Source organism: Falco cherrug, chromosome Z (genome assembly GCF_023634085.1).
Source record: "Falco cherrug isolate bFalChe1 chromosome Z, bFalChe1.pri, whole genome shotgun sequence".
In the NCBI taxonomy this organism is placed as follows: Eukaryota; Metazoa; Chordata; class Aves; order Falconiformes; family Falconidae; genus Falco; species Falco cherrug.
The window spans coordinates 82,548,458-82,571,706 of record NC_073720.1 but is presented as its reverse complement, the minus strand read 5'-3'; positions in this window follow the sequence as shown (position 1 = coordinate 82,571,706).

Here is a 23,249-nt window from a genome sequence, read left to right as displayed (position 1 = left end):
TGACAGCTGTTAAGCTAGATTTGATTTCTTGGAGCATTGAATAAATGGAGCATTTATATTAACGGATAGGGAGCACTGGATTAAGATTACCTGGTATAAAGCTATTAATAGCCATTTAAAGCTATTATTCAAATCTAAGGGTCACTTTTTTTCATTTAAAGCCAATTCACTTATGAAGGAAAGTTTACATAGTGATGATTTTACTTCATTATATGGACATCAATACATGTTCTGTGATTGTGTCACCTATAATCACAATACATGCTCTTTGGTTTAATATTTAAAATGATCTCTTTTTTTTTTTTTTTTTTTTTCTATACAATTTACAGAAATCCAAGGTACAAAACAGTTTGAGAAATCACCTTAGTTACAGTTAGTTTGATCACCATAACTCTTCTGTAACTCACCATCCAAAAAGAGGACAAAAGCCATGTCGCTTTGTATGCTCAGAGAAAACAGCTTTTTGCTGACACCTTGAACTATTTGTCATGCTTGCCAACAATACTGTGCTAGAAGCACTTCTTGCTGACAATGAGCTCAACCAGACCTTTGTCATCAAAATCAACTGTGATCATTCATTTAGAAAATAAAATCAGCATTAGGGTTAACCTGGAGTAGAGGTCTCTGAGTCTGCAGTACTGGCTAAATACTAGTAGTTACCAATGACAGCACTAAGTGCAGGTAGATGTGTGGTGTGAATCTTTTCTCCAGAATAAGAGTCTGATCAAGGTAGTGGATAGTTTTAGAGCTGTTCAGCATTTTTCTAAGCATGTTTCAGGAAATGGTCAGCCTGCTATGACGCTATGAATCAGATATAGCTTTGTATCGCTGTGTTTCAAAGGAAACCTCTAATGGGCTCCCTTCACCCAGATGATGCCAACTTTGCTTTGGCAGAAGCACAAATGCGCATGCCTCCACTTTCTGGATTTACTTTATCCTTCTGCATTTTAGTGCTTCCAAAAAAGTCCCTGCATGCCCTTTCACCTGCCCAGCCTTGTGAATCACATTTTCAGTAAACTCACATGGTTGATCCTATTTGAAGTTTTCTCTAAGGATGAATAGAAATGTAGAAGATAAAGTGTCTTTTAGTTGAAGATATAGCTCAATGTGGGGGACTGTAGAGGAAAAATAAATAGTGGCATTGACAAGGGACCAGCATTTCAGAAAAGCGAGGATGTTATGGGATTATTTTCTTACCTTTGAACCCTGAGAGTTTTAAAGCTCCACTGCATCCCCCCTGGAGAATTTCTGGCTACTTCCCTGTCCTATATTTTATAAAATAGCAGAGAACTATTTAGACAGGGTATTTTTTGTCAGACTTTACTTCTGTGAAGGTCTTTGGAAACTCTTAACTTTCAAAATAAAGGCAAACTCTGAAGTAGGTCTTATAAATTATGGTTGATGCCATTTCTCAAATAATGTAGATACAAAATGTATCTCAGGTTCTTTTCATTCATTTTAATGAGTGTAATGAAAAAGATAATATACACTGAAATGCACTGCTCAATCTGAGCAAGGATAGTATAGAATAAAATAGCTACTGTTGCCCTTTAGGACTGCAATACATTAAGCTTTTGTTATCGTTATGTGTTTTACTGTCAAGTGTTATGTGCTGCATTTATATTTTAATTCCTAACTGAGCTGATTCAATGACTTTGAATCTTTCAGTTTCTTAAGGAAAAGTTTTCTAAAAGAAGAAATAGGAAACAATCAGATGACTCAATTACCTGAAAACAGTTTTACTGCATGACAAGAAGTTCTTGACATATATAAATCAACATAACATCAAAGTCAATGGAGCATAGCATTTTATGTGAGCAGAATATTTGGCCCAATACTTGCATGTTAATTCTCTTAAGTGTTTTGTGCATGGAAGTTTTGGTTCATAATGAGGGATTCCAGATGCAATGGTATCACACGTTATAATGATTTGCTGTTGACTTGTGCTGGTTTTTTTTCACATTGTCTATGAGTTTCACAAGTTTCAGAATGTGTTTCTATGAAATTTCACATTCATGCGAACATTTTATCACTCTTTTAAATTGTAACCCTTGACAAAGAGTTGTAATCCTGGTATTCCCCAGTGAATCCGTTGGGGTATAAAGAAGTCAGAATTAAACCTGTTATTTTCCCTGATGTGGCCTAGAGAATGAGAGAGTAGTGTAATCTAGTCAAAACATGGGATAAGAAATTAATCACTTGCACATATACCTCTACTGTTGTTAACAATTAATAACGAGAGGCAGAGGGTTTCAGCCCTCTTAATTGCAAGAAAGATATGAACGACAGACTTCTGGTCCAATTATTCTCTTTCATAAAGAGTGGTGTCTGTTTCCAGTGTGATAACTTACTCATGAACTGGTTGTCAGGCTGTTCACAGTAAGAGGTTGGGTCTTTTAAATGCTGATGGTAACTGCAGTCATTGCAGGACCACTGGTTTGGACACAGGTGCCCACAATTTCACATCAGTCTGTTACTAGATCTGAGTGCTGCACCTTGTCTTCTCTTTTAGATGGTATTCAAGTAAAAATAATTGTTAATTTTGCCAGAAAGAAACCTACTCTGCAGTTATCGAAGTCTTGAGAATTTTTGTGCCAAGCACTATAACATAAACTGCAATGCTCTAGAGTGACCCAAAATGTTTTACTGTATGAGAAATGTGTTGTCCCTTTAAGACAAGTCAAGAGGGAGCTGAGGGGATAAAGGGCTCTGCAGCAAAATCACAATGGTTACCTTAATCTAACATTTCATGGACCTGCCAATAAAGGTTAGTGATATCTTTCTACTTTATTTCATGGCATGACCGGTGATGCCATTACATCTCATAGTAACACTTCAAATTAGGATTCTCAAATAAAGCTCTAATCCTTTGAAGCTGACATTTTCCAGACTGCTAGCCAAGTATATGCGTAGGAGGATGTGTATATAGCTCCTGGGCCACTATTTTCCCCTTTGAAGTATGTTTTAGAGCTACTGTTGATTTTAGTAAATGTTCAATAAACTAACTGTCCATGTTATAGAAAGGTTAATTAAAATGTGGCAAACTGTTCTTACATGTTCATCATAGCATGACTGTTCCTAAACCTGCCCTGTTCACTTCATAAGTTACAGAGACGATACATTTGCACTATCTGATTGTTATTGTTAGTACGTATTATACTTTTTTTGTGATAGCTTCCAATATGTACTCTTGGAAGAAGTTTATTTAGTTTTCTAGTCTCTTGAGTTGGGTTGGTCTTCAAACTAAATGAAACATTTCTGTTACTATAGCGCTCTCGGAATAATTTTAAAAGGATCTAACTTTTCGGTTTAATAACTATTGTCTATGCTTCTGATTTGATTTTTTGGAGGTTTTATTTCAGATTTTGTTTGTTTGTTTGTTTTTGTTTTGTTTAACTGAAATTTTGGACTTTAAAAGTTTTGGGTTCTATAAACATACTAATTACAGTTCCTCCCCCTTTTTTTTTCTGCACCATGTAATAGAGTTGTGGTGGTGTTGGCAGTTTTTTCATAGATGATGTGGTCATTCACTTTAACAAAGATTGATCAAAAGACATCATTATTCATAGGTGAATGTGACTAATGTTTAAAAGACAACCTATGGTCAAACAAAGACTATTAAATATTTTTAAGAAAGTTGAGGAATACTGAATTTATTGCACACTGTGTGGTGAGCATTGGTAAAGTGAAATGGGTCACTGCTATGAACACATGATGCTCTGAAGCACAGTACAAAGATAATGGAGTCATAAAAACGTTGTTTTGAAGGAAGCTATGGAGTTCATCCAGTCAAACACACCACTCACAGTGGGTATATTGTTGGCACTGGATCAGGTCTGGTGAGGATTTTTCTTGCTAAGTCTTGAAAATCCTCGAGGACAGGAATTTTGAAGCCTTTCATAGCTCTTCCAGTACTGTCATACCTCCCTAGTGAAGTGAAGATTGTTTTTTATTTAATGCCCAGCCTTGTATGTTCCAAGATCCCAAGGTGGGGATGACCTGAGCCATCAGGAAACCAGTTTGTCAACGCTGATGTCTTTTAATCATCCTCCACATGTATATAAGCTCTGACTGGAAAGTAATACATGCAAGTTCACCCCCCCAAAGTAATATGCTCTTTCCTGTCTGAGTGTATTGGCCTTACTCTGGTGCAGTTTTGCATTGCCCTGATCTCAAATGCACACGTGTAGGATTACGTGTATGACTTGAATTCTCCTCTGCATCCTTGTGAAACCAGCATCAAAGTATATGTTCAACTGGAGTTCAATTTGACTTTCAGCCCTGTCTTACAGAGAAGATTCCATGTCACAAATGACACTGTTAGTCCTGCAATTAAACTGGGACTAATGGCTTCATAGAGTCCAGAGGGTGCATCCTAATAGATATTTTCTTCTCACTAGGTGGATAAAAAATAGATGAAAAGTGCTGGTGAGAAAGGCAATGTAGAACCTTGAATTGCCATTTTCTCTACTAACTCGGTAGATGGCTCTAAGATCTTCCAGAAGGAGCTATAATTTACACTAAGCAGGTATTAGAATTCCTTTTAAAATTTAGTTTTGATGTTATAAGTAGGGGCTAAATGTCTGAAGGGAAATTTTGCCTCTTTTGAAGGATTAAAAATATCTTCTAACTTCAGAAGAATCAGGATTTCTCTGTCACAGTGAATTCACAGGAAAATGTGGAAATAATAGGAAATGTGAAAAACAAACAGTACAAACAAACATTGTAATATATGATGTCATAGCATCTGGAAATTTGTATACTGTAGGAATTAGCTTCCAGTGTGCAAGGCTTTTTATACAGTGCTTTAGAACAGTATACGCATAGAAGTGAGCTAAACTATCGTCCACAGACAGCACCCAAAGGGAAGCTCTGCCTCAGTAAGGCATTACTAAAATGGATTCTTTCTTTGGAATTAAAGTGCTTCCTTCTAGCCTGAAAATGGCACTAAATTTTTTTCAGGATTCATAATGCAAGACTCTCACAGCTTCTTAAGGTTTTTCCTTTACATAACGGACAGCAGCTGCTTCTTATTTTTGAAAGATGTCATTCTTGTCTTTAAAAGTATTCTTGAGGTGGAAGAAAGTGATAAAATACTTCAACAGTCCTTTCAACTGGGAGCTGTGTCTAAGATTTTTCCCTTTCACACCAGTATTTAATTACAAAGCCACAGGGTGATGCTTCCATTCACTTCCTTAGTGAAGGCAACGGAAGCTGTAATACCTCTAGTGCAAAATCTAACAGTTTCAACAGAAGGTTTTGAATCTGTTCTTCTTTCAGAATAACTTTAAGCTTGGTGAGGAGACAAGTTTTGCTGTCACTTGAACTATGAGCTGAAACAAATGTGCTTTAATCAATGACATAGTTGCTGAGAAAGGTGTGTTTGAGGTTTCTTGTGGGCATGCCGTAGCAGATAACAGATTCTTACATTTGATATTTAGTGACTTATGCTGTTAAAGGTATAGTTGTCAGAAAATTCTGGCAAATTACACTAACACTTTTTAACTTAAATTAAATATATGGGGGTTATAGCCATTTCTGATGGCCTGGCCTAAAGAGTGAGCAGATGAATAAACTCATACCTGTGTTACAATGAGACCCTTGGAAAATGTATTTGAATGTTATTAAATGGGAGCAAATATGTTGTGATAGGTTGCTGAAAGTAAAAAAAGAAATGTGGAAACAGGGAATAGATAAACAAAATGTTTCGTTTGAGTATTTAACATAGAAACCAGATCATGGCAGGAAAGTGGCACTATGTGACAATCTTACTAAGTGAGTAGCTTTACAGGTTAGAAAAAAAACCCCACAAACCTGCTGGAAAATACCAAATTCTCCTCCTCACATTCTTGTGTTCCCCCTGTAGTAAACAAATCTGGAGCTGACCTATAGATAGACTAAAAATATCCCTTAAGAGATCTTCTGACTACTTTGATGAAAACAAAAAGGTAGCCTTTAATACCTTCTGTCTTCAAATAACAACTAACCAAGCCAGTACACTTCTACAAGCTAGTATATAAAATCACTAAATCCCTTAAAAGAGTGTGAAACTCTGTTTCCTATACTTTAGGTGAATGCTGCAGAGCTATCTTTTCCATTGTGAGAACTATGCAGCAGAGGGAAGTTTTATGAAAAGCACTGTATTCCTGTATTTTTTATTTATTTTATTTTTAATCTTGAAATATTAATCTCTCAGTAAAGCAAGTTTAGACTAGGAAGATACAACCTGTAAAAAAGTGAAAACTTAAATTTGAAAAACACTGTGTCAAATCTCACATAATAAAACAGCAGAGAAGATGCCCTTAATTTTCATTTTATTGAATGTTTATATCAACCACTTCGGTGATTTATGTGTCTGTCTTTCTGCTTAATGTGCCTTTTTAACATATATGACTTTGGGGTACAGGTCTAATGGAATACTGAGGTTGGTCTTAATTTCCATAAGATGTTTAGCCAAAGGGATTGCTATTTGTGTTTTTCTTTTTGCTTTTGATTATATTTTGGGGGCTTCTTAAAGTTTATAAATACTTCAGTATTGAACAATTGCTTTCCTCTTGTTTCCCATTAAGTTTTACAGATAAGAGCACATCACAAGCCCCGTGCTGAAGATATGCGTATTGATTTCAGCAGGAGGGTATTTATGTGGGTGGAGAAGGAGCTCAGGGCTGAGTTTAGGGGGGTGGGAGGAGGGAAGAATGTGGTCCTTTAAAGTGAAATTAGATCAAGACTCATGGAAAAACGGCAACGTTAGAAAATACTTTATTGTTTTCTGTGTTAAACTGTGATGCACACCATTTCTGTGCAGTAATTGTTACAGTTGGTATAGCAGGGGAAAGAAAGACAAGATTATATGATTTTGTCACCGGGTTGCCTGGATGTGCCTAATGGGCAAATCTGTTTGATGAATTGCTGCATGACATTCCTAGGACGACTACCATTCATCTGTGTGGGCTTGGCAATTGGAGCAGGCAATGAACAGGACTGAAGGTGTTGTTTGTCGTCCCCAGGTCAAATCCAGAGTTTGAAGAAAAGTGTCCGAACATGCTAGGAAAATAAGGGAAAATGTACACACCTAGACAGAGGGTTGGTGTAAACTGCTTCTAAAATTAAAGGAAAACAAAGGGAAAGCTAACATGGAAAAGCGAGAGTAAATGTCACATAAAGTTCTGTCATATGGCAGGACTTTGATTAAAATCCAGGGGTGATTAAACAGCATGAAATAAAATGAATTTAAGTACATGGACTGACGATGCAGGGGACTGCATTCTGCCCATGGCTGGCTGAGGGCAGTGTGTGCTGTAACACATCTGCAGGATCGCAGCCAAGTGCAAGGTGTGCCATTATTCATGCAAAGCTGGAAGTGCTCTGCTCCATGTCCCTCGTCCTCAGTCTTCCACATTGTTTGGTCTGGCTTTGGGATATTAGGGGAGATTTCCTGTGGCACAATATTTTCCTCTGTTAGTCTTTGCAAGCTACCTGTGCACAGTTCTGGCTCCTAGCGTTATAGATGAATTCAGATGGTTTCCAGCAGCAGTGTTTCAACATAGTATGTCTTGAAATTGTGCTGGTGGCTTCAGCAGAGTTTTCTAATGTGCATCTAATTAGGTCCAGAACTTGAAAAAATGCCTCAATCCATTTTACAACAGTGAAGTTGTGAAGTTGTGCAGCCCTTCAAAATTGAAAAGCAGATTAAAGACAAATGTGGATCTCATCTCGAGAGGGAAAGTTTTGTGTAAGTCAAGTTGGCAATTGTACAATGTACGCCTCAGTTTATAACATTACAATACTTCCAGAGTCACCTTTTCAGTTCATATTTCCTCCATAAAGTATTTTATATAGCCACAAAATATTTGCAACCCTCTGATCTTTAATTTGACCTAATTTTTCTGTAATTACTAAATCTTGATATAATGGATAAACAGCTTCTGACTCACTCATACTTGAACATTTTGTGCTATAAGTACAGAGTTTGATCATTCAGCTTGTTAATAAAAAGTCAAGTCAAGGCAAGATCTGTTAAAGTCAAAAATTTTTGGGGTGATCTGCATATTACACAAAAGACAACAGAGGCTTTAAAGAAAATAAAGAGCCTTTCACATGAAGTAATACAAAACTGTAGCCTTTGTTGTGCTAATAAAGTGTGAGGTGAAAATAAAATATAAAACAATGTCATTTTTATGTACTTGAGAATTTGTATACCCAGTATATAGTGCAGTAAATAATATGCAGAAAAAGCAGAAAATGGTGAGAATTTTCACTTTTGTGTATGTATGGTAGCTGCTTATTAGAAACATGGTATTTCAGATTTTTTAAAAGCATATTTCAAATAGCCAAAGACAACTGCAGATAAAATACGATCAATTTTTTGTGAAACTCAAGTGGCCTTTAAGTTAGAGAAACATATAGCATGGATGCATAAAGCAACCAAGATTTTTGTGAACTACTAATTTGCATCAGCAAACTAGCTGAAAACAAAAGTGTATGAGAGAAATAAATTCTGCATGTATGAAATGTGAAACTGGTTGTAAAATATGAAGTGAAATTTTGCAGAACTGCTATGGTGTAATCCCGTGTAGTAAGTCTGTAGTTGAAATGCCAATTAACATCTGTGTCTGTGACAAACAGCTACATTAAAAATACTTTTTCGAAACTTCCAAGAAAAGTATGGAAACTGTAGCAAAACCATTATTTCATGGAATCATGTGTATGTGGTTTCTTGAAGTCTGAGCCTGCTATCTGATAATATGGAAGTTTTGTGTTTAGTTTCATTAATTTTGTTTGTTTACTCTTTTCTGTCTTGAGTAATTTTGTCTGTACTATCAAAGACAACATTGTATATTTACTCCACCAGGATGCGAAACACTGGTTTGCATGGTCAATTTCTGTTTTACAAATAATTCTTCTTTTCTGTAATCTAAATAAAAATATAGTAGTTAAATAAGCCAATTAATCCTTTGCAGAGATCAAGTATTGTATCATTCAGTACTTGACACCACTTTAATATATTATTTATAAATCAACATAAATTTCAGGGTTTTTTTCTTTTCCTTTTGTCTTTAATGTATCAGTAATAGTGTATACTTTATGCTCTTAGAAAGTAATTTTTTTCAGGAAGCATGCTTGAGGTGAGTTCATTTTACTGGAGCTAAGCCATCAGAGAAATCTTATTAGCTTTTTTGTATGCTTTGCTAGTAGTGCTAAATATTTTTATCTTTAAGACTTTTTTTTCAGTTGCTGGTCTTTCCGTCTTACATGATTACTAACTTCATATTCAAATTTGAATTGTTTTCCATTTGTTTTCTTATTCACATTGCAGCAACAGGCCATTTTGTTTTGCCATTGTGTAAACATAGATCAGAATGAAAATTCCACAGCTATGATTTGTTTAAGACAAAGATTCCTGAGTTTACAAGTTCATGTTGTCTCAACAATATGAGCCAGACCTATGTTCTCCAGGTGATCTGCCTAACTGACCTTTGTGGCCATTCAGCAGTGGAGATATTTTCTCCCTTTCTCCTTTGAGAATTCTTCAGGCCAGCGGAGTCCAGAGGGTTTTCCATTGACATAAAGAGTTGAAATTAGAACATTAATCACATACGGAGATATAAGTGAGCTTGTTGGTGCCTTCTGTTCCAAGCAATGAGGGCAGAACCCACCCCCCCACCAAACAGAAGCAGAGAAAAACCAGAGAGCTCAAAGAGACAGAATTTGAAATACGAGAGGTGGTAGAGCAGGAGCGTACTTACTGAATCTGTAATGGAAATGCTGGAAAAAAGTGTTTTGACACAGTGTTCTGTACATAAAAACACATGGCTCTGTGCTTACACATTATGAAATGAAATCAGAGAAGAGTTCAGTGATGATAATTTTCAGGAGAAAGTTTGTTTTGAAATGCATTTGATATTCTTACGTTAATTTCTTTTGCTGCTTGCACATTTTTAGAAATATGGGGAGAATTTAGAATCTGTTGGATGTAAATTAGACATATTGGAACTATGTTGATTTTCAGATATAACCCGCCACCCAGAAAAGTTATAATGAGTGCTTGTGATTAAAGGAAATATGAAGAGCTTTTGCTCATTTAGAATATTAGGATTGGCTGTTGTTGCTAATGAAATTCTAGTAATTATGTAAATATGAAATTCTAGTAATTATGTACATAAGGGCACAAGTAAATCTAGAGATTGCTGGACCTCCAAGGAAAAGAAAAAGAATTTTGAAACTATAAATGAATAGTTCCATAAAATAATGTTTGGGGTTTGTCTTATATGAGGTGTATCTTGGCCGGATATGATTTCAACAACACAAAACCCCAAACAATTGACTGAGCTTGCTGGACATGATAATCTAACAGGCAAGTGAGCTTATGGATAGACAGTTGTTTGCTAGAGCATTAATATAGTCTGATGTGTTCTTCATCATGGAAGGTAGGGAAAATTATCACTCAATGACAAGTAGTTAGAAATTTATTTTAAAAGAGAGAGAGGAATTAATGATTTCAGTAAGACAGAGTCTCTACATTTGCTCCAATATCTTGATGGGCAATAGCTGACTGCTTGGTAATAGACAAACTTTTGCACAAAATAAGAATTATTTAATGTTTCGTTTTCTTGAAACCAGCAGAGGTACTTCCAGAAGTACAGAAGCTTAAAAAAATAGTTAAAAACGTGTAAATCTTTTCGGTAATATTATTAGCATGGTCCTTCAATGTTTACTTCCATTTGCATTTCAATAGGTTGCAAATACCTTTAACAAAAGGAAAGATTTGGAGGGGCTAGTAAGGGCTGTACTCTAGATGGATAGAGCTTAAACAGTTACAGGTGGTGATATTAGGTCGAAAAAAGACTGGTGAAGGAAACTAGAGGGTTATCTTAAACCAACCTAAGTAAGAAAATTTAAAATCAACAGATAGGATTGATTTCTTTTGGTACTTTAAATCCATAATACTATTTTTGGTTTGCTTTCATATGTATTTATAATACTAACAAAGTAAAATGGAAAGAATAAAAGTATTCACTTCAACAAAATATTTTTATTTTATTGCAAGTTATTGTAGGGAGAGAACAATCAAATAAAATCTTTGCATTGATTATGCAATGGGTTCCTTATGCTGTTCCATATTAATTGAATTGTAACAATGATAGAACTGCTTAATAGTTTTAGCAAGTTGTTCCAAACCCCTAATATTAAAGTTGACAGTCTTGCTGGCCTGTTCACATCTCAGGTTTTACCATTCAAATCACAACAAATAGTATGGACATACTTGTTTTGTGTTGCTAATATAAAAAATGAATATTCACAGTAATTTTTAAGTGCTTTCTGAAAGTTGTATGTTGCCTCCTATTTGTGCTGTTCTCTCCTTTGTGTCTGTATATACAATAACAAAGATGGCTAGCACATTAAACTGGCAAACAAAGTTTCACTCGTTGATTTTATCTGACCTGGAGCAATATCTCTTGCAATTTACATACCTGCAAAACTGAGAAGCTTATGTTGCCAACAGCTTTATTTGTATGCTTGCATGTAATGACCAATCCAACTCTTTCTGGGAATATGGTGGCTGAATTCCCTTGGTATTCCTAATTTAAAACATAATAACATTTTAGTACCTCTTTTAATGAAGTTCTATGACTATAGAATAATGAAGAGAGAAAATTGCTGTTGGATTTATCTATCCAAAGCTCTGAATACATCTTCTGAATATCGTAAAGGGGCAGGAGGGAAGAACAGTACGGGGTTCATGGAAGAGTGTGGAGGTAAACTTTGGCTCGTCTCTTTCTGTCTCCATATGAAATATTGTTTACAACCAACAGCAATAATTTCAGAATCATTCACAACAGGTTCATATGCTTTCTCATAGTGACTGCTTTGAGCATATTGGATCTATATCCTAACTTCAACCATCAAGTTGATAAAAAGTTAATAGGAGATCACCAGTTTCTCTCATATAGAAATGTTCTTGTTCCTGGAATAAAATAACAGAAACATAATTCAAATATTTAAAAATTGCTCTTGTGAACATGTAAACCTTTTGCCAATTCTATGACTTCTAATGCATTATCTTCATCCTCTTTTACTTCCGTTACTAACTCATCAGCATTCTTAAAATTGTAGCTGCATGCATATATTTGACTTGTATTTTCAAAATCCTTTAGAAATGTGACTGCACTTTGTTTTACTTTTAAAATTCCTGGTACCACGACAGCTTATGTAATTTCATTAATGAGCATGGTTCCCTACTTAGAACTATGTATCTGCAGTGGTTTAATACTTAACAAGGACTTGATGCCTGATTGCAGGTATTGTGTGTATTTACTGATTAATTTGAATGTTTACCTCCCATTTCCCTTAAGTTCCTAATCTGTTTTCCATAAATGCTTCTGTTCCTAGGGATGGTGCAAACAGGCCAGACTACAGCAATGGTGATAAATGGTGTTGATGCCTTAGGGTGATACCTAAGTAAATTAGCTGGTAAAGCTAAACTGTTCAGCTTCAATTTTTAATACTGTTTTGTAGCGTTGGCTTTTCATTCACCACTGAATTGGCTTTGCTTATTTTGTGATTTAATTATTCTTCACAGGGTAATGAAAATTTAGAAATGTATAAGGAAGACAAATGCAGTTTTACAACTGAAGCTAAGTAAGAACATGATAGCTAAAGAGTAATCCAGGGAGCTTTGAACTATGGAAAGCAGTTTAAAGGCTTTTAGATTGTGCAATCCTTGGAAACAACTTTTGGCCTGGAGGATTCAAGTACTTCTATATTTTAACATGCACAGCTCCTTAAGCTGTAAGATCTTTCTTATCCTATATCTTGTCTTCTAGAACAGTCAGTGTTGGATATCCAGGGGAGAGTGGAAAAAGGTGGTATACGTGAAACAATTCTTACCATCTTGAGGACTGCTGAAACAGAAACTCTGTCTTTATGTTTACAAGACTTTCCAGACCCTTCACGTGTGAATTTGTAATCCACAGCCTTCAAGTTTACAGGAGCATGATTCTTCCTAGAGCTAAGGCCAGCACAAATCTGTGCATGAATGGTGTCTCACAGATAAAATAAAATCGTTATCATGGCTAATGTATTTCTTGTTTATCTGTTTATCCTTTCATTAATTTTAAAGATGATTTTATGAAACTGCTAACATCTTGGACTTACTTGGTTTCAAGGCAAAATACAGAAGAAGCTTTCAAGGTGCATTAAAAAGACATTTTTTCACTGGCACGCTATACCACATAGATACATCTAATGTCCTGTCACTTCATTTCCACCTTCTCTTTCTCAGTTGTTGCCTGCATTTGTTCATCCATTTGTATCTCCTTCTGTGTGTCTGAGATGACCTTTCTCTTCCAGCCTGCCATGATGGCTATCTCCCCAATCCTCCTAAACCCCCTACTTTCCTGCAGTAAATAAAATACAGTTTACTCTTTAGTTATATATCCTTATCTGAACACCAGGAAATACATAGAGTTCAATCACATTTGTAATCTCTTGGCTGACATGGCTATCTTATTAAATACTGAAATAACTCTTAAAATAGAAAAGGTTAGAAATTTTCACATTTCAGTTTAATTTCATGTGTGAACTTATGGGCTGTATTTGTTGAAAATGCTCAACTATTTTATTTTTTCTTTTAGAGTTTTGTTTAGAAGTGCTGGAAAATATATTTGGATAGATTCATGTAACAAATAAGAATGCAATTCAGGTCTTCTTGATTTCTTTTCATTTTTTAAAATGGATTTTTTTTTTTTTATCTAAACACCTTGGAGAAATACCCTTAGCCAAGATAGTTTAAAAAATCCAAAACTCATCATCATCAAATTTCACCTAATGAAATGAGAATTTTCCAGGGGGAAAGGAAATGCTTTGATTAAAACACTCATGCAGGTTGATAATTTTAATTTAGAACTCAAAATTTAAATTGAGGTAATTAAATGTTTTCATTTTATTGAAAGTTTTGGGTGTTTTTTATTGTCAAGTAATATTTATGCTAAATCACTATTATATAAGAATTAGCATACTGACTTTTTACTGGAAAGAAACTCAATCTTTCAGTCAACTGTATTTGTTCCTTTATTAAAACAAATCCTACCCATTGTGAGAGATTTAATTTCATGTAACAGGGCAGACAAAAGTCTTCAGCTGACAAAAACACTGAGAAAGAAAACACTGCTAATTACAGGTGCAGGTTAAATAAATCCTCAATTATTTTTCTATTAAATAGAAATTACAACATTATGAAGGAATCACAACTCATTAGCCAACAGCTGCTTAACTCAAGTAACTCATCAAAGGCATCTCTGGACTTGGAAGCATCTTGTGCTTAATTGTCTTAGAACCCTTAGGCAGCAGCCAAGCCCTGTGCGCAGACAGTTGCAGGGCATGATTTTCCAGGAAAGTTTTCAGTAAGTTTGTTTTGTTTTGTTTTTTACTCTCCCTGCTCACACTCATTTTTGAACAACCCCACCCCCCCCGCTTAAATACCAGTGAATCTATTTGCACTTTATGATTTAAATGTATCTTGTAAAGCAGGCATAACTGTAAAGATATTTTCACTATGGGTTGAGTGCAAAGAAGTGTGTGAGTGGCCAAAGTGGAAAGAAATCAGTAAAGGAGATAAAAAATCTTTCAAGGAGTAGCAGAGGTAAACTTTCAAATTTTGTCATTTTCTACAGCGATGCTAGGAGAGGGAAGTTTGAGATAGATACCATGAAAATAAACATACATATGTAGAACAGAATAGAAAGCATGGCAGGGTAATGCATGGAGCATAACATGAGCTGTCAAAACTCTGACCATTAGGGCCAATAAAATCAAGAAGCAAATTATTTCTAAACATGCTTTTCCATCCTACTCATTTATCATGGTAAGGTCAACTGTTTTTTGCAGTCCCTTGCAATGGGGACAATCTACGTGATAAGCCTTTAACACTCAGCAATTCAACATCTTGGTGTTGTTAAGAATGAATACAGTAGAGCACTTCTGTGAGTGTCTCTATATCTGAGACTATAATTTTGAATCCTGCTTAGGAAGTCTGCTAAAACTGCGGTTTGGATGTTATTTTAATGAATAAAAGCAGCAGGTGTGTATTAGAAGCTCCTCTGGATTTCACATTGTATTTTGCCTTCCTTGTGTCACGTATATAAGTTATAAGGTAACTCCTTGGCAGATATAAAATATTGTATTTCTGACTTAGCAAAAAAAATCAAGAGAGCTCTCACTTATTTCTGATTATTTTTCTTGTATGTCTCACTGAGCAATCTTGACTTTAGTCAAGTTTTGAGCTCTCCTGGTTAAGGTGAGAAGTCACTTACCTAGCCACAGGTGCCTGGTGTAATTTTAGGCATTTTAAGGTATCCTACTGAACCTCTAGCTGCCTCTTCAAAGAAGTACAGCTCTCCTGTGTCATAACCACCAGCTCCCTATGGCAGATGGTAGCCCCCTTCAATGGCTCTAGGTGACTGCATGTGGGCAGCCTTACCCAATCTCCCTAACACACGGGGCTGTAGGGAGTGTTTCTGTCCAGTTGATGTCTAGAAGTGGGGTCCCCTGTTTTTCTTTTTCTTGTGGACAGATTTTTCATTAAAATGTGAATACTAAGACAGTACCCGGTTTTTGCTCACCAGAAGATTTAAGAGGAAAAAAAAGTGTGTCTGTGTATGTGAGTGTGTGAGTTTTGGTGTGAATGATAAAATAAAGCACCAGTGAAATCTCAGTACATTCTGGTTTTCTACTCTGGAAGTTTTGAAAAATCATGTGATTTCATCCAGTGTCCCAGGAAAAATGGAACTTCTGTTTCAAGAATATCAGACATAAGTTCAGCCATTTAACTTTTGCAGTAAACCGTAGAAACAGAAAGGAGGGAACTAGACTAACTAATTTTCTAGGTTTATAACCTTAAAAGGGTCTTCAGCTTAATGGCATATTCACCAAAGCTAGCCAAAGAATCCTTAGTATAAACAGAATTTCTGATTCTCATAAGTAATCACTGAGTTTTTATTTTAAACATGTGGAATGCCTATTTATAAGTCGTCACAGCTTTTTACTCACCATAACTTTCCGAATATTCTAACTGCCAAATTTGCATACATGTCTGCTCCAGGCAACAGTTACCTGGGCTTTCCTCAGTCTTGGCTTACTAAAGCAATTCAGTGACTTGATATCTCAGAAAAGTTTGGCAAGTGCAAACAAAACTAATGTGTGGTCACTGCCATACAGAACTAGATTGATTTGTATCAGTGTAAGAGAGACATAAAATATTTTCACTGAAGATTACAATTTTCTCTTCTGCTTCAGCGCTAGAACAAAAAATTCTAAACCTTTTTTAAAAAAGGTGGTTGTTGAGTTTTTTTGTTTTGTTTTGATTTTAAGGTAGAACAACCATGTAGGACAAAAGCAAGCAAGCAAGCAGGGGACAGTGATACAGAATTTTTATTAAAAAAAAAAGCAAAGACAAGATGCTGTTTCTGCTGCCTTTCTTGCCAGATTAATTTCCATGTCATAAAATGCTCTGTGCTTAGTTCAGAAAACTGACAGGTAGAAAAGATGATAATAATTCAAGGCTGCCTAAAAAATGAAAAAATAAATGTCAAGATACCTTATATTGAATTATTATTATATTGAAATAGGTTTTTTGACATTCTAAAAAAAATAAGAGTAAGGAAAGAGAATGACTAAATAGATATTGACAATAATAAATAACAATTATCTGATGTTAGTTATTTGGGTAATTTGACTTGTTTGGTATTTCTTTTCTCACAGAAACAATGTTGATCAATAAAATAGATAGTATGCAAATTCTTTAAAAGGTACTGCATTAGTAATAAAAGCAATGTAATATGTGTATTTTGAATATCCTTTTTTTTTTTTTTTAACCCTGAAAGTATCAAATTGCAATGGAAGCTATGGTTGATCCTGTTGATCTCTTTCAAATTATATGTTTTCATTATATTCTTTGGCATAGCTGAAAATTATATAAAACTCATTGTGTTTTGTCTGTATTGTATTATTTAAGTTCCCTGTGTCTGGTCTTTCTCTGTCCTGACTGCAGATTCCTTGAATAGCTTTTGCATACAGATTACTCAAGACCGTTTGTAACTGCCTTTTCTGATTTCAACACCATTATTGTTTTCCAAGCAATATCTGGAACAATTTCCAAACAGTATCTGGAGTTTCATTTGCATTTCCAAGTCTAGAAGAGCTTTTTGCAAAAATATCAAGTGTTAAATGAGTTTCTTCCACAGAAAGTGTAGAAGTGTGTTTTTCTATTTCCATCACAAAGAGATCTTGGTTTCCAAATGATTGACCTAAGCTGTTACCAAAACTCTAACTTTTATTAATTATTGCCCATAATTTTTTTATGATGCCATTGACAAAACTAAGAACTGTTATTGTAAAATAAAGTCATTAATATCAATATGTGAGTAAAACTGTTATTAGAAAATAATGAGTTCAAACTGGTTATACAATTTTCAAGGAGCTTGTAAGATTGCATATCAAAGGTATGAAAGACAGCAAAAATGCCCTCAAATAAAACCACGGTGTAAGCATGGAACAATAGTTGGACTGTAAGAGACTGGAGGTCCTGTACCTCAATCTCTTCTCAAAGCAGGTCCAGCTAGAGCAGATTGCTTGAAGACGTGTCCTGCTGAGTTTTGGGTATCGTTAAGGATAAAGACTGCAGAGGTTCTCTGCACAAAACATTCAAAAGCTGACATCCCTCATAATGAAGAAGTTTTTCCTGGTATACAACTGCTTTCAACATCTTTTCTTTGCAAGTGCTGTGATAAAAGAAAATGACCTAGAAGGTAGAAAATGTGTCTGGTTCAGGTATGAGAGAGAAGAGGTGGAGTGCTTTTTCTCTTTTCAGTACTTTGGACCCCAACACCAAAAGTGATTGAAGAGATGAAAATGGGTTGACTTTAAAATGAGTTTTACCTGTGAGCCAAGGAAATTAATTTCCAGAATCAGGAATGCCCAGATACTAGTAATCTTCACTATCAAGGAACAAGAATTTTGATTTTGTGACACTGCAGGGTAAGTTTATACATACAAAGTATATTATCAAAACATGTCTCACTCTAAGTGGTCAAGACAGTAATAGATTATATCAGTGTTATTGCAATTTTTTAGACAAATTTGTTTAGACAGCTTTCACAAGCCTTGGAAACAGAGAAGATTAACATGTGGGATGGGACTAGGTCTAGTCTTCAATCTATGCAATAATTTTGAGGCCAGATTCTGCTTATTTGTATGCATGACTTTTTGTATAAAGCTTTATACCACTGTAGTTAATTATAATCATCTGTGCTTTTAATCAACAGTGACAACATCTACAATTTAACTTGTAATGTTGTGTACTTAGGTTAATTAAACTTTGTGGCTGTCATGAAATAGGAAAACCAAATTAAACTTTAAATATTTTTGCAACTCATTTTTACAGAGAATTATTATCTAATTATATTTTTTATGCAGTGATTTTGATTAGGGCACCATGGCTGCTTTAGCAGCAAGTACATCTGAATTTGCAGGATCTGTAGGCACAGCATGTATTCACTTAAAAAATGAGCCAAACCATTTCACATTAATAATCAGAAAAAATATTCAGAAGTCCTTTTTCCTGGCTTTAAGTTTACTAATGGCAAATCACACTTTTCAATATTAGCAGACTAAGAAGAGCCAGAGGGCAGTCACAGAATTCTGTGTGATAAGAAATAATAAAAATAAGGCTATGAAAACTACAAAAGGGAATAGTTATTTAAATATACTTTATGTATCCAGTATAATATCCAATGAAAGAACCACTTCCATTTTCTGTGGAAATACCATGTTCGCTTGGTCTCCACTTGCTTTTTGCTAATAAAAAATGTTGACTCTTCATAAAAGGTGTGTTGTCAACCTCAGACAGAAGGACTTTTCTTCAGAAAGATGGGTCTGTGAACACATACATATTTTAGAAATGAACTGGTGTGCATGTAATGGTTTCTTTAGATTTTCTAACTTAAAATATAAGATCCATTAGAATTTCAATTTTTGTCTGTTAGCTGTTTGTTTTTTAACTTTCAAACTGTATAGCAGAAACTAAGTATTTTAGAATAAGTTAATCCATGAGGTTCAGTTGTACCCCCAGCCTATGAGGGGAATCTCTCAGTTCTTCACCTCATTTCTTGCCTTATGTCTTTGGCGCATATACTGTCCGACAGGGCTGGTTCCTTCTGTTCGAGTGGTAGGCTTTAAGAGGCTTGAAATGGTATGGACAGAAGATGATTGTGCACTAAGTAAAACGCTTTACTGATGTGGCATCTAGTTACTAAGTTGGAACTTCATTCAATAGGTAAACAAACTCTCCCTCTGGACATTTGTTTTATAACTCTCTTGGGTGCATTTTTGTGGAAACTGCCCATGATTAAGCTAGAAGATGAGAGGCAATTTGGAGCATCAACAAATGTTACAACTTGGCTGTAAAAAGCCACAGAGAGTTGTTGTAATAAAAAACAGAGAGTAACAGGAGTGGAAACTGCAGCCGGCTGAGAAAGATTTGAGACTTACAAATGCGAAGCTGTGCAGAGAAGGTAAAATAAACAGCGTATCTTGTACACTAAACTGGAGAACTAAACAGGGGTAGTGAAATAACTGACTCTATTTTATTAAAGAAGGGCTATTTTTAAACTTGTCTTTTTAATGTTATCCTCAGACTACATTTTTGTGTCCAAGTTCTATGGATGTAATAAAAGAGAACTAACAAAATAAAAAGGTTCATGAAACAATACTCAGTTTGAGCAGTTGCTCAAACTATAAAGAATGAAATGTTCTAATTCCAATATGGATCTTTTGTATGGCTTCAGAAAGACAGCGTATGTTTTTATTTAAATAGTTAAATACATATTTGCTGATTGCATATATATATTGCTTATTTATCATATTGCATATTGCTACTTACAATTTTTACAGTCTGGGTTTGCTCTGCAATATTTTTTCTTATGCTCAGTGCAAAGCAAGAATTAAACCCATTTAAAAATTATAAAGCTAGAGACAAACATAAAACCACTAATTTAAAAACATGTTGCCTTATTTTTTCTCTCTCCCATCTTGACTCTCTGGGATTCCTGATGCAGAACAGAGGCTTTGCCCTGCTAAAAATTAAGATGAGTTAATGTTTTTATTGGCTTATTTATATATTGGGTTAACAGAGAAAAGAATGTCATGGGTTTAGCCAATGATTTTTTTTTTTTTTAACTTAGCCATATAAAAATTACAGCTTGTCGAAATACTTTGAGTAAGGTTAGTATGAAGACTTTTATTTAACTTGAGAATCATTATGGAAGTTGAAATGATAATATCACAATTTTTAAAAGGGTAACAGACCACATACTGCAATTGGAGGCAATAAGAGTCCAATCAAGAAAATTATTTTTTTACCAAATTTCTTGGCTTAATAGCAGTCATTTAAAAAGTTTTCCCTCATGATGTATGATACAGACATAGATTGTTGTGTTTAGGGTTGATTTAAGGAATTATTTCCCATTACCATACTTATGAATCAGTTTATTAAAGAGCAACTGAAACTATTGGTCTGGCAATTAACAATCTAAAAATGACTGTTGATGAGAAAAGCAAAAGGGAAAAAATAAATGAGTTTCATTGGGAAAGGAGAAAGCTATTGCCCATATAAACTCTGTACTCAGATACTACTGATGAGATGAAACTGCAGCGCAACTTTTGTCACAGCTCCTCAGAGCTCTATGTGCAGGACAGTTGGATGGTGGATGCTGGCAGGTCTTTATTGGGAGAGTCTTGACATGAAACCTTAGGTCATACAAGAGTCCCTTACTAACTGCTCGATCACCTTGTGTGTGATCTACTGACGTGAATATGGGACTTGCTGAAACCCTTCTCCGGAATATGTTCACCCAGGTAAGACACTCTTGTTTTCTGAACAACTTGTTTGCTCTTTTCTTTTTATTTAAAAAAAAAACCAACCCTAAATATCTCCCATATTCAGTGTATGAAAAGCCATTCATTCTGAATATTTCTCAGGATTACTCACTCTTATCTTAGGTCCCTCCATGATCTCCGGCTTTCTCCATGACCCTTATAACTTTTTTTCTGATAACTAACAATACCAGAAATAACCTTTCCTCTGCAATGGATTTGTGCATGAGTAGAATTTCCTGCTTTTTCCTTACTCCTGACTACCATTTACTCTAAGTTTCTGTTCATCATGTATTTTCACTAAACATTAGCTCAACCTAGGTATAACAATGTGTTTTGTCTGCGTATTGTAGTAGCAACATCAATCTGCAAAAATACCTTTTTATTTCTTTTCTATCCCCTTTATCTAGCATCCCCGTCTTAACTGATGCTGAAACAAACATCCAAATGACAGAACTGAATTTTACCAGGTTCTGATTGACTTTAATTTCTTGTGGCTCATTTAATATAAAGTCCTTTTATAACTTCAGCATATTATGAGCACAGAACAGCAGTTTTTCTCTTTCTGATGTACATAAAGCTGAATTGTTCTAAAATCTCATAAGTATGCATAGTTATGAAAGGCTGGAGATTACCTCTTGCTTAGATTATCTTGATTTTTTAATTAGATAGTGAGACACTCTACACATATATAGCAAATTCTATAGCATTATTGAGGAGTAATATGTTGGCTAAAAACCTTTTGGATTATTCAAGTGGAAATTGTAGTCTGCATAATGACACTACCATAATTCATAAGTTTGTCTTGTAAGAAATAAGAGAAATTTACCTAATTTGCCAACTTTGATTTCACTTAGTATCTATCACAAAAATCATACTTTCTGTCATTTTTAGCTGCCAGAACAATTCTTCTTATCACTACTGTCTGTCCAGTCTTTTCCTTTTAAAATTCTGTTTCCCTGATCTACTTTTTCCAGTGTGGCAGAAAGTTTCCTGCCAAACCTCTGGTTGTGTTTGTGGGTAAAATGCTGTCAAGTTGTTTTCTTTTACAGCGTAGTAACTAGTGCATAAGACTTTTCATGTAGTATGTGGTAAGTTAAACTAATTATTTGTTAAATAATTAGTAAAACAAAAAAAGGGAGAACTTATAAAAGGATTTATTTACATTGTTCTGTAAATTATTTATCTTTGTTCTGTTTTCAGAATAGTCTTTCTGAGAGCTCATGCTATTTCATTTAAAGGATTTTGTCACATTCAGATTTCCTTGTGATTATTAAATTACCAGTTACTCTTTAAATGGTCATTTTAGTTAAGTTATGTGAAGCTTTATTCAGACATTTCTGATTGCTTGTGGAGTTTTAGAGTGTTTTGATATCTGACAAAAAGTACTTGGTACTTTACAAGCTAAACTGGATGAGATCCTTAGGATTTTCCATGGTAGCTGAAAATGAACAACCCCAAGCCGTTGAGCTTCATTGTTCTGAGCCACTGGTGAAAAGCTATTAATGGCTATAAATACACATTCAGCATCTTCAGCAAACACAAACTGTGAAGGAAAAGCTGTTTGGCTTCAATTTTAGCATCCAGAAAAGGGTGAAGCTGTCTCTACAATTTTCTTGTGTGAAATGAATGCTGTGTTTTGGGTAAACATTCTTGAAATTGTCCTCTTTCAGAAAGTCAGCAAAATACTGTGCCTTTTCAGTTTGTGGCTTTAAAAGGGACAAGTTAATGTTCCAGTAGCAATCCCTGTGAGGCTGATACAGTCCATTAAAACTGGGGGCACCTGGTCACTTTGCAGAATTACTTCAGAAGCAAGCTGTAATTTTTCAGAGGCTTCTCTGAGGAATTAAGTACAAAGTGAGTGTAGGTCTTCTTTATATGGTCTCAGGTAGTGTGTGTATGAGGGGCAGAAATGCCATCTTTATTATTATTTTTTTCATCACCTAAAAAACACTAGGAAAATTATTGCTTTTTCTTAGTGTTTCAGCTGATCAGTTCAAAGTTTATTGTGTTTGAAATATGTTTTCTAAATGAAAGAGGTATCATACCTTTCCTTTGTGAATCTTTGCTTGTGATTCGTTGCTTTTTAGTGTTTTTAGTTTTTCAAGCTGTAGCAGTCCAACATGACACTGATGGTGATTTATTTCAAAGGCCCTAGCATTTTCAGCAGGATCATAAAGGAATAATGAAAAAAGATATCTTTATTGTCTTACATTAGAATTTGAGGTATTACTTCAATTTCATGAACTTCTTTAACATTGAAAGAAAAATGATCAAAATCATTCACATTGTTGCCCTATAGCCAGAAGCCAGCTTCGTTA